This window comes from Mixophyes fleayi, chromosome 1 (genome assembly GCF_038048845.1).
Source record: "Mixophyes fleayi isolate aMixFle1 chromosome 1, aMixFle1.hap1, whole genome shotgun sequence".
Lineage (NCBI taxonomy): Eukaryota > Metazoa > Chordata > Amphibia > Anura > Limnodynastidae > Mixophyes > Mixophyes fleayi.
Window position 1 is genome coordinate 53,887,639 of NC_134402.1, and position 12,982 is coordinate 53,900,620.

The 12,982-nt window shown below is 38.0% G+C and overlaps 1 protein-coding gene across 3 annotated transcripts in view; it reads left to right on the top strand.

Annotated features, from left to right (window-relative positions):
• The window catches only part of PCDH7 (protocadherin 7), a 585,593-nt gene that overhangs the window by 91,115 nt on the left and 481,496 nt on the right, over nucleotides 1-12,982 (top strand). The gene's annotated exons all lie outside the window — the stretch shown is intronic.

Here is a 12,982-nt window from a genome sequence, read left to right on the forward strand (position 1 = left end):
TTCTATCCTTCTTTCTACTGTACCATGCTACAAAGTCCCCCATTACAAGCACACATATGTGGGGAAATTATGGAATTTTGAAAGAAAGGCACAAAGGGCCTGATTCATTAAGGATCTTAACTTAAGTCTCATAGACAAAACCATGTTACAATGCAAGGGGTGCTACATGAAAAAACAGTCAGTATTTAACTTATGTGCAAAACAAAATACTAATTTGCACCCCTTGCATTGTAACATGGTTTTGTCTATGAGACTTAAATAATAAGTTTCTTAAGTTAAGATCCTTAATGAATCAGGCCCAAATTCTTAGTTAGGAGCAGGATAGATGTAGTGTAACCGATTTGAATTTGCATTCATTGATCACATGTGCACTAGACTGATCAACGTTTGTCTGTTATTGGTATAGTGCTATTTGAATTGTGGTTTGGAATAAACCTGCTTTGTGTCTCCCTACTAGAATTACACAGTGGCACAACTAGACGCTATGATAAAGGACAAACAAACAATTATTTTTTTATTTCAAAGTAGCTGCTTTATGTTCATACCAGATTGATCTATGGTAAAACATGTGGACTGGGCAGCAAATGCCCAATTTTAAATCCCCTTCTGGCCTGCTGGCTATTACAGCATGGATGTTCTGCTACAGTCTTGATTATGATCAGGGGCAGGAGACCTGTTGACACTTCAGTTTTTGTGGTACAAGTGCTAACTTCTGCCAGGTTATGTATATTAGTTTTAAAGGCTTCCATTGTTATTGAAATGATTATATTATAATACTTTCAGAATAATATTAAATTTGCACTTTAAAACAATTGACAATAAATATTTATATTGTTTAGCAAAAATGACTGATAATAACCAACCAGGATTTTGAAAGTAATTCGGTACCACATTACTACTTTTGGTAATCTATAGGACATCACCATCTTATCCTTATGCATAACACAAGGCAGTTAAGCTAAGTCACAGTTACTTGCCAAGCGGGTACACTTGTGATATTGGTATTATTCATGTCAACAAGACATTCATTGTTTTAAATGTGACACAGCGAAGGACTTTTATGAAAAGTGACACACAGATGACTGTGTAAAATGTATTGTAGCCCATACCCACACAAACGTTTTGAGAAATGTCCCTATTTGTTTTATTTTAGAATGCTACTCTAAGGGGCATATTCAATTGTTCCCGTTTTCCGCCATGGAAAAAGTATTACCATTATTACAGTAATACTAAGCCGGATTTCAGCTTGCAGTTCCCTGAGCCACGAGCTGAAATCCAGCGTGAAATGTAACGTAATAACGGTATTTACGCGCACTATTACCGTAATGACGGTATTAGTGTGCGCGCAGCGTTACTTTGGCCAGTAACGCTAACAATTGAATATGCCCCTAAGGGCTTTCATTTCTGTCCATCTTTTGTACCTTTTTGTGTTATGCTTCAGTTGACGTTTAGATTATGATGGAACCTTGTTTAAAGATTTATCTGTATCATTAAAGCATGTGCTCTGCTTAGATCTGTCATTTTGTAAAGCAATCACGCTGCGGATAATGCAAACAAACACAAAGACCTTAGAAATGTATTGACCTTTGTATATATTAAACTTCTCTTGAATGGGGTGATTCTTAATAAATGGAAACGCATTTGTTGCTTTTTTTTTTTTTTTTTTCATTTTAATTTCCCTGATCAGACATTCCAAATACTAATTTATTTTTCATAGTAGAACTCTTGTCCTCAATCACAAATCTATATCAACGTATTATTATGGCAAATACAACTGAATGTGCATCAATCTCAACCTCTCATCTCCTTTGCAGACTGGTACAATGCAAAAGCAATTCATGTTATGTGGCTGTGTGTATGCAATTATGTCCTATTTTCTTCTGCATCCTAAACAAATGATGCGTTGGAACAGCCATTATGTGCATCTATTCCTATATTATACACAACAAAGTGATAACACAGATTGTAATGTTCTTCTTGCATTGCTCATTTTGATGTGAAATTACAACTCTGTGTGAAATTGTGTTATGCTATCACCATAAAGACATAATAGTTTTAAATGGTGGCATCATATCTATTCTTAACAAAACACATGAGACAATGTGAAATATCCTTTATTATGTAGCCAATTTAAAATCACTTCTGCAGTACATTTCACCTGATGGATGGATAGATAGATTGAGGTAAATGCTCGGCCCTCCTCAGGCACCACACTGACTGTTCTCCTTGTCCTCGGTGCGGCCTGGCCCCCTCTCTTATTATCTAGAGTGGAGAGGAATGGAGCGGCATCTGCTTGGGGGTGTGGGGGTATGGCACTGGGATATGACATCCCAGCCTATTACATCCTTATGGAAGAGCAGAAGACAACTGTAGCCCCTACTTGTTAGCGGCTGGCTCTCAGTATGAGAGTGTTGCAGTAACAACATAGACACGGAATTAGTAACACATTATGTTACTCATTCAACATTTTCAGCGCCCCCTGCACTCTAGAAAAAGCGCTCATAAACAAGCAATATATAAATCACTATGTGTCAGTATATACATAAAGGAGAATTTTGTGCACAGTATAACAATTTTGGGATTAAGCTCACCTGCCAACGTCAAGGCATTTCCTATAGGTAAGTCCTGAAGCTAGTGATACAAATTTGTATTGCACTCTGATGCTCCATGTCGCCACCTAGGGTCACCTAGCGATAGAGCAGGCCTTGCCCGGGGCATTTAGGCATATAAAATGTGAGAGCAACTGGTCCAGCCCACATTGGTTGTTTGATATATAGTAGCTCATACTCTGTGTCCTATTTACATAGGACTAAATGAATGAATTTGCTATAATATTTTGTTGGTGGAGGTGTTGTTCCAATTAATGAACAGCACACCCCACAAAGTATTCATCGAATGAACTGGCAATAATATTGTTGTTACAGCGTTGTATCCTTCTAATTGATTCTAGCAGTTTCCCGAGAGCAAGATCACACAAATACATTAATAATGATCTTCTGGATTGTTAAGAATTTGAAAAGTCTTAGAGTAGTATTGCGCTTTTACTACTTGTGTTTGCCTTGCGCACGTATTACGCCGTGACTGTGACCATGAAGGTCTTTTGTAGAGCCACTTATTCTCCAGCACATCTCAGAGATGTTATTAGTAAGGTCAGAGGATACCCATGGAAGGTGGTACACACGCACTCTAACTCTGCACAATGGCACATGGGTATCACAGAGTTTTAGGAACTCTGACTGAAGGTACCAAAATGCAGTGTCAAGCGTCAAATTACTATACAGTTTGTTAAGTTATCCAGGAAATGTCTAAAGTAAAAATGTTCTTATATACAGGACTTGAGACAGATTTGATTTTAGAAGTCTGGTTTTACATATACAATACCTTATTGTACGATCACTAGATAGAATCAGGTAGTGAATCAGGTAGTGAATTCAGCTAAGGCAGGAGGAAGTGATCCAGTCTAGGAGTGAATGATTGAAACAATTGAGATTGGTCCTCATTGGTTGAAAAATGAGTTGCTTTAAATGTAATAATTTGAAGTTGCCACGGAATGGTAAAGCCTACACTATATATATGTTTTTATATGGTAGATGATCATAGAGTGCAGTGTGATCTTCGGGCAAAAATAAATAGATCATAAACATGATTTATTCATGATTTAGTGTGTATGGTATTTAATTAATAAATACAGATAACTGCAGGTGTCCCTTATATTTATGACCATTTCTCCCAGATTTACCTGTTGCATGCACCAGTGGATTTTTATCTGTGCTACTCTATCCTTGCCTATCAGTGTGACATCAATGCTCTCTCTACACTCATCACATGAATGGCTAAGGCTTTATTTTTCACAACTGAAGACAATCAGATGCATATATGGCATTGCCAACTCTCCTGGCATGTGTTTTTCCAAAAAAAAGATTGCATACACAGTGCAAGTTCCCCTGGATTATATGCTGAATGTCATTCTCAGCATTTGTTCTTTTTCATTTTGTAATAATTTTATTGGTCAGTATTTAAAAAAAACCCAATAAACTTATATTATGACCATGTTTACCATGGTTACTAATTATGCCATTCTGAGAGTATGTAAGCTAGGCCTACATGTCAGCAAAGGAATCTGGTATCTTTAATGCTTAAGACAATAGTTGCCTACTTTCCTGGAAAGTCTGGGAGTCCTTCTGGATTCCTAAGAGAGAAGAACAACCTCCCGATTTCTGGCCACTTCATTAGTTAAGTGATGGGGCGGGGCTTAGAACGTGATTCACACCCCCTGCTGTCATAGGCTAGAAATTGTGATGACAGTTTAGGGGCAGGGCCAAATGATGCAATTCGAGCCTTGCCCCCATCTGACACCCACACCACCCCCAGATCTCTAGGAGGTCAACTTGCCAAAGTTAGCAAGACCCTTTGGAGCACTAAGCCTAAAATATACTAAATTATATAAAACAAACCCTAGCTTCTACTACACTGCTCCTGGCATTCCTCTCCTCTTGCAATTCCGTAGTAGCGCTCCTCAAAGTGACTGTAGGAGGAGCTTAGTTACCTTGACTGTGTGCAGGACATTATAACAGCAGCAATCATTTACCTATTCCTCAGTCTGTTTTTCGTAACTTTCTGAATAACAGGTTTCTAGCTAAAGTTTACCACATCTGATTTTGCATCTAGCTGTCCATCAGCACCTTGCCCCAGAAATTATATTTTATTTTTAGCAAGATGCACTGTGCCAGTTGAATATAATAAGCACTTCTCAGACAAAAATTATTAATGATTAATAACATTAAAAAAAAAATAAGTGGGAGAATTCTCTATACCCTGGTTTGGCAGAGGAATATGTTAGCAGATAATCACTTGTAAATTCTCCTGGAGAATTGAAGCCTTGATCTTGTATTTGCAAATTGAGTCCTCAAAGCTGATCTTTAAAATAAAGAAACGTGTCAAGTATGAGCAGCCATCTTCTAAATGAGAACTGATAGATGTGATTTGGTTTTCTCCCACTGAATACAAGTGCAACCGGTTTTTTTTTCATCACACATAATAGGTTCTTTGTATTGGGCACACAGCTAGTAAAGTAAATCGCTTAATTCTGCGAAAAGTCAAAGTATGCAATTTCTAATGAAAAATATAGGTGTAATTGGTATCAGTTCTCTGGCCCATGATATCTAACATATAACAGTATATTTCTTATCAGATAGGATTTATCGTGTCATTTTGTTTGTGTCTAACAACTTGACTTGTCTGGTGACCAGTGTTCAAAATAAATTCAGTTTTATTATCAGTTTTTATTGTAACCATAAAAAATGTTCAGCTTCTTGTTAAAGTCAAGTGAATGTTTATTTATACCCCCTCCTTCATGAAATGAAACAGTGGGAGGACACAATGGCACTAGGTGCTACACACACACACACACGCACACACATATATATACATACAAATCCACATTTTATTATTATTATTATTTTTATTATTATTATGCTTATTTTGTATGAATTTGCAATTTAATTACATCCTTGGGGCAGCACGTTGGCTAAGTGGTTAGCGCTTCTGCCTCACAGTGCTGGGATCATGAGTTCAATTCCCAACCATGGCCTTATCTGTGTGGAGTTTGTATGTTCTCCCCGTGTTTGTGTGGGTTTCCTCCGGGTGCTCCGGTTTCCTCCCACACTCCAAAAACATACTGGTAGGTTAATTGGCTGCTATCAAAATTGACCCTAGTCTCTCTCTCTTCTACTCTGTCTGTGTGTGTATGTTAGGGAATTTAGACTGTAAGCTCCAATGGGGCAGGGACTGATGTGAGTTCTCTGTACAGCGCTGCAGAATCAGTGGCGCTATATAAATAAATGATGATGATGATGATAATGATTCTTGGGCATGGCTGCCTACTTTATACAAACACCTTTCTTAGCTACAGCTCATTCAAATAATTCTCCTTAGGAAGCTCTCTGTGCAGTATATATGCAGTCAGTCTACCCTCATTATAGCCTGTGGAAAAGATGTCTGCTCCATGGTGTAGTTTTCCCCAGGGCTCTGTGTTTTGTCACATGGTTTAAATCAAGGCTGTGTGACACTGCTGAGGGCCGTGTGAGTGGGTAGACCAATCAGAAGAAACAGTCACTGAAATTGAAGTTGCTGATTGGCCCTTAGATGGTACTGCAGCTTTAAGAAAACCTCTCATTTGTAGCATGTTACACCAAACACACATTGATGTGCAAATTTAAAAATAGAGCCTGCTGTGAAAATGTGAATCTAATTTAGGGAACTACTAATGCAAATCACAGGACTCTGATAGCTATAATGTTATGCACAATATATACATGCAAAGATTTGTTAGGTTGTTAAAAGATGTTAAAAAATGCAAAAAAAAATCAACTCAATATTTGCAAGTAAAAATATTTTTTTCTTATGTAACATGTTATGTAACATGCCCTGTGTATTTTACTGACTGCCAATCATCTTGTGCATTGACTCTTTAAGGGCTGCACATACCTGTTTGTTGGTAGAGATCTGAGCGTAGTCTGCAGGTAAGTACAATCAGAATCAGAATGGGGGTGGGAGATGTGGAAAGGTGGGAGATTAGTTAAAATGATTCATGTTACATGGCTGTGCTACAATTAGTTCACACACATACTGCATGCCTACATAAAATAATTCATATGTGTCCCTATTTACATTCCTGGTAATCCTATTTCTTCTAACCATAAAATGTATTGTAAAACACAGCACTTTTACAGAAATAAAAGCCTGCAGTTTTTTCTGTGGTCGGGTTCTAGAGTGATCTAACATTCTGTAGTGTGGTTTAACGGTGCCACAATCTGGCACTTAAAAATGTAATGTGTAATCCCTGCTGAACAGAGTTTTCCCATTGAGGGGGGGGGGGGCACAATATCAGCCCTACACAGTGCACCAGCAGAGCTACGCTTCATACTTTTTTTTTTTCTTAAAACATCTGCTGCAATTTCTTTTTCTTATTTACCTGTGAAGTGTCAATCAGCCACATTGCGCGGTTATTGACAATGCTGTATTCACTGGAGAGCTGTAACCTTCAGCTGCCGGGCGCAGAACTCCAACGGAATCGTCTCCGTTCAGCTCATTTTTTCCTGACCAATAAACATTACTTTAGGAAGGTTTACTTTTCCCTGTAGTTTATTAAGCCAGTGGATAATAAAAGTATGCAGGGTTTGTGAGCCACAGGAGCATTATAACATATACTGTATATTGATTTTTTTTTGTTTTTGCAAGAGTCATATATTTGGTGTTAACAATATAGCTGCAGCTCTTGATTCCAATGTCACAATTTTATGTGTCTTGTCTCCCAGGCGAGGACCAGGGTCAGTGTATTTCTTCTGCATCTATTTCATAATGCAAATCGTTCACCATGCAAATAGCCTATTAAATTATACTTTAAAATCCAACAGTTCAGATCACAGATAGCACATTTTGTGATATTTGGCCACATTTTAACGCATCTGATGATCATTTTGAAATGAATAAAGTATACAGTATATCCATTCCCTTTTACAGGGGCGCACGCAGGATTTTAAAAGGGGGGTTTCTCCCCCCCCCCCCCCCGAAACAAAAAATATAGAGAGCTGCTGCGCATGCTCAGCAGCTCCATTTCGGCGGCACTGTATTGTAGTACAATACAGCACCGCCGCAGACGCTTCTTTGACAGCGCCGCAGCTGCTGTACAATACAGTGCCGCTATGTAGGGGCACTGTGTAGCCCCCGCTCTTCGCGGAGGGGAGGGGTTTCTTGAAAAAAAAACCCCCTGCGTGCGCCCCTGTTTTATTTTCATCATATATCCTATTAAATAATTAGATGATATAACACAGCAGAGAGCTATAACCTAAATGCAACAAAGTAAATAAATCAAACTAACACTAAAAAAAGCCATGCACACTGCAGTATCAGGTAATATGGCAATGTGTGGTTGCAAATTTTAAAGTTGCTCGAATCATTATCGGACATGTAGATAGACAATCAGGGATCACTACTATATGTCTCTGCGTGCAGTTGTCTTCCAATCGCACTATTACTGGGAAAGCACTATATGAAAAATAATATATCTAGGACATTTGTCTATTGTATTGTTATACTATAATTTACTATACTATAAGATTGTGTGCTATACTGTACTATACCTCTCAACAGTCTCTATTTGGGCAGGACAGTCCCAATTCGTTGACCCTGGAATATTATAGGCATGGCCTAGGTGTGTCCAGGGGATGGTGGATGGATATGGACGTGATTTAGGTAGATAATGGATTATTTGTACTGATGTTGAAAGGTATGCTATATTACACTATACCAGTGTTGACTAACCTGTGAAACTCTAGATGTTGTGAAACTACAAGTCCCAGCATACCCTTTCAGCAATAAGTTGCTATATATTGGCAAAGCATGCTGGAACTTGTAGTTTCACACCACCTGGAGTGTCACAGGGTAGACAAAACTGCACTACTGTATACTCCATCGTATACTCTAACTCATACTTGCCTACTCTTCCGGAATGTCCAGGAGACTCCAGAATTCCGAATAGGTCTCCTGGTCTCCCGGTAGAGCAGGCAATTCTCCCGCATCCTGCCCCTGATGAGCCTCAATGACGCAATTCACCACGAATCGGGCCATTTTGGCCCCGTCCTCTGCAAAATGACGATTTCATCACCCTCTTCCGCCCTCCCACCACACCCCCTCCTCCTGGATCTCCCGGAGAGCTAAAACAAAAAGTCTACAAGTATGTCTAACATATAGTAGTAGAAACAATATTTTGAAATGCACAGTGGCCAAGAGGGCTATGAAAAGACAACCACATTTTGTTTAAAAATCTTTTAATAAACTGAGAATGATAAAGATAGATAGATAGATAGATTGAAAGAAAGAAATAGATAGATAGATAGATAGATAGATAGATAGATAGATAGATACCAATAATAAAATGATTCAGAAAATAAGGTATTGCTTTACCTGTTATTTTATTGACAAGTTTACATCAAATTCTATTAGAGTATTTTTGAAGTTTAAATCAGCATCTTCACCTCTCTTTCTATTGGATGATATATGTATTCTATCTGAACAACATATGAAGATTGATATTGACCGCACAGCATTAATGAATAGACCCCACAGTATCTTATAGATTAATGACAAATAGGCTACAGAGTTCCAATGCTCTCCATTTACATATATGTGTACCAATGTGAGCTTTACCAGGGTAAAATGGTTCTACAGACTTGAGTAAGGCATTTAGGTAGGAGTGCCTCCGGAGCGGTCGTGAAGACACTGCGCGGTGATGTATTTTCAATTATGCTCACCTGTTAACAATATACTCATTAATGAAAAAACATTAAAAAAAAGTTGTTTTCTTCTCCCTCTCTCCCCATGAAACACATTTATCAGGAAGTTATTAATGTCTACTATACATATAAAATGCATTTTTATAGTTGCTTCTGATTGCAAACACATGTTCTAGCATACATATGTGACCGTCATCACTACCACTCGGAACTTACGCCTATCCTGTAGCTGGTGCAAGTGATACAACAGAGAAACATGTACCCAAAGCTTGAATCGGATGCTGCTGTGTGTGCTGGGGCTTTGCATGAATTGCATACACTTGAGTTCTCTGGCATACAGTTCATTTCTGGGCATGCACAGAGCAATTTAATTAGAAATATGGCATTTATGTTCCTTATTGAATCAAGCCCTCTATGTTTATAAACCTAAAGGAATATTTAGCATATGTAAAAGAAAACTGTGTTGGAAACTATTTTACATGTCAGTTGTTTTATATTTTAATAATGTCTGAACATGGTGCATATATTATACAGAAACTCAAGTTTTTATACTAGTGTTTTTTTCTCTTTGCTTAAGTTTATAATAAACTGTAGTCTATTCAATGGTTTTCACATTGTTTTTATGCTAAAATCTTTCGCTAATGGAACATTATTTTTAACCTACAAGTAAGCCCTATTGAAATGCATGCCTAAGTACACAAAGGTCACTTCATTAACTGCAGGTCTTTCATATTCCCTATCTGTTCAGTATCTTTTATTAAACATTGCGATGCTATTCATGTCCATTAACAATAAGTGAGTAGAGAACAAAAAGCCAATTATTTGCAGAACATAAAATCCTTAGAATAATTCAGGAAAGTTTAATTAAGCCAATACATCAAACGGTGCTTATTGCACAAATAAAAACTAAAACATTTACATTTTCTTTTGGAAAAAAAACATCCTGTTTGACCTACCTCCCCATGTATGTGTGTTTACAAGGAGGTTATAATGCGTGTTACAGTTCCCTTATTTTGTGGTTGATCCAGTAAACAGGAAGGTAGGACAACATTTGATTTTTAAGCAGTGGTGGGTCAAGTTTTGCCACCCACGGCAAGTATGCCAAACCAAACCCATCAATCTAGCCCTAAATTCATACACCTAGCGTAATAGTATGTTGTCGTCTGGTGTGTGGTGTAGGTTCATTTCTCATTGGCAGTAACCTTTGTATTAATCTGGGTCTTGCCACCCAGTGCTAGCTCTATTTCTGTATGCTCAGGTCCTCCTGGGTGAATTGGCACAGAGCAGGTTTAGTGATAAAACAGTTTGAGTGTGATAGATACCACAAGGGTGGCAGTGTACCAGTGCAAGACGTCGAGGTTGATGGATGCAAGACCATCTCTCTCTTTGATGAAAAAAATGACAGTAGGATTCTTTATTTGTAGGTTATTATGCTAATATATTGTAATATCTGATATTTTGTCCACAATTGTTTCAACAAAGTCATTATACATTGTGTGACGACATTTACAAATAAAGTTGTTAAACAACATTTAACTCCAGCACAGTTCATAGTTATGTTGCATAATAAACACTTTACATCTCTAGTGACTGGAGCTGTCATTGTCATATGATGGGTCTGCCATCTTCTCTCTCACCTCTTCCTCTACCTCTCTAGTCACTCCAACTCTCTCGGTCACATTGGGCACAAACACACTCCTTCTCTGTTCCTGGTCACACTCGGTAACTATCAAGTGCGGTCCTGATACTTACAGGTGTCTCTCAAAGTGAACACCTCTCACTGTTCGATTCACTGACAGATCAGGTCATCACCATCCTGCCCTGCATTCTCTCCCAAGCTCGCTCTGTGACTACTCGCGGATCTTCCCCTCACACTGGATTCTGGTGAACTTTGTTCAATGGCTTGAAGAGGGAGAGGTTACTACCCAGACTCCATCACTCACCCCGAGCAGCATAAAAAGGTCTTGGTTTACAGATCAGATCAGACTCTATGGGACTTCCCTGGAGATATTCATTTGAATACTGGGTCCTGTTAAACGCTCTACAAATGTCCTGGGGCATCACACTTATTCACACACAACAGGTGTTATCACTCTCTCCGTATAGCGCTCAAGGGATTACAAGTAGAACACTGCATGAGAATTACATTCTATTCCATGTGTTCTAAAGGAAATAAAACTCTAACAAGACTTGGAAAAGCAGGGAATCAGTCTTACTGATTATAACCATATAAAAACTTTATATTCAAGACACTTTATATGGAAGACACAAAACCAATGGTTTTTAATGATTCTACGCTATATGGCATTTCTGTCCTTTTCTGGTTGCATTTCAGTGGAGAGGACTGGTCTAACATTGTGGATTAACTGTACTAACAAGAACCAAATACAGATAAGCGTTTATTATTAGTACTTCTGGTACGCACATATACCTACAGTTTTGGGTGTGTCTTGTTCCACTATTGGTTTGGAAATATTACACTATCTTTGGTATTTCTATCTCTATTTTTATGGGCATACATGTTTGAAGATTCCATAGATGGTCCTTCCGGAGACACCTAGGATACATGTGTTGAGGAGCTTTTAAATTATTTTCATCCGGTACGCATATAATTATCACCTTTGAGTTTTTTGGATTGTGACCTTAAACTACTGCACTATTAGGCGCTCTTTGGCCTTCTATTTTTTAACTTTCTCTAAGAGCTCTCACATCTTTGCTTGGATAGCAGTCTTTTATGTGTGGAGAACACATTCTTTATTATATTATCCCTATCTGCCCAAAAAAAATCAGAAAAAGTCAGTTTCATTCATATCTTAAAAACAAGAAAAAAAATTGTTACTTTTTTCTATAATCTATATAGACATCTATATGAACAAAGGTCCAATATCTTAGTAGTCATGGGGGAGTCATGGGAGAGCATGTGACACAGTGGTTAGCATTGCTGGATCACACCACTGGGGTCATGGGTTCTATTCTGACCAGGTCCCTATCCCTCCCACAGTTCAAAAACATACTGGTTCTGATTGAATGGATGAATATATATGTGTGCTGTGAAATATAATTGCTGTTATATAAATAAACCATAATAAACACAAAGTAACTCTTCAGTAAATTAAGACCATTTATGTAATAATATTTGCATAGAAATGTAATACCATTCCCGTCACCTGTGTACCTAAAGTCAGAGCTTCCTGGAGCAACTTCTACCTGTAACACTGTTTATATTTAAGGTGGTTATTACTCTGCCTAGTACAGTAATATTATATATGGGATTGTGTACCCTTAGGTACATGATAAAAATATGAGGAAGTTTCAGGCCCAATGTTATTATACAGGGCACAGGTGCCCATAGTTTTTATTATTACAGTAAATGTTAGAATTCATCTATCTTAGCTATAAACATACTGGATGTATTGTGCATATTAATCTTCATGGGTGAAGCAGCTTGTTGCACTTTACCCTCTGCAGGGGGTATATTTTTCTAAACAAAGCAGATAGGCTCCATTATTGAGGACATCTTCTAGCACTGATTGGAAGTGATGGCATTACCATTTATAATTGAAGCAGGTGTAGACTTTAATGCAGTGATGAACAACATAGGCTTGACAACAGGTCACCAAGCCTTTACCCCAACTATATGATCTGTTTAAGAGCTCTGGCCATGCAGAGAGTAAAACTAAACATGACCT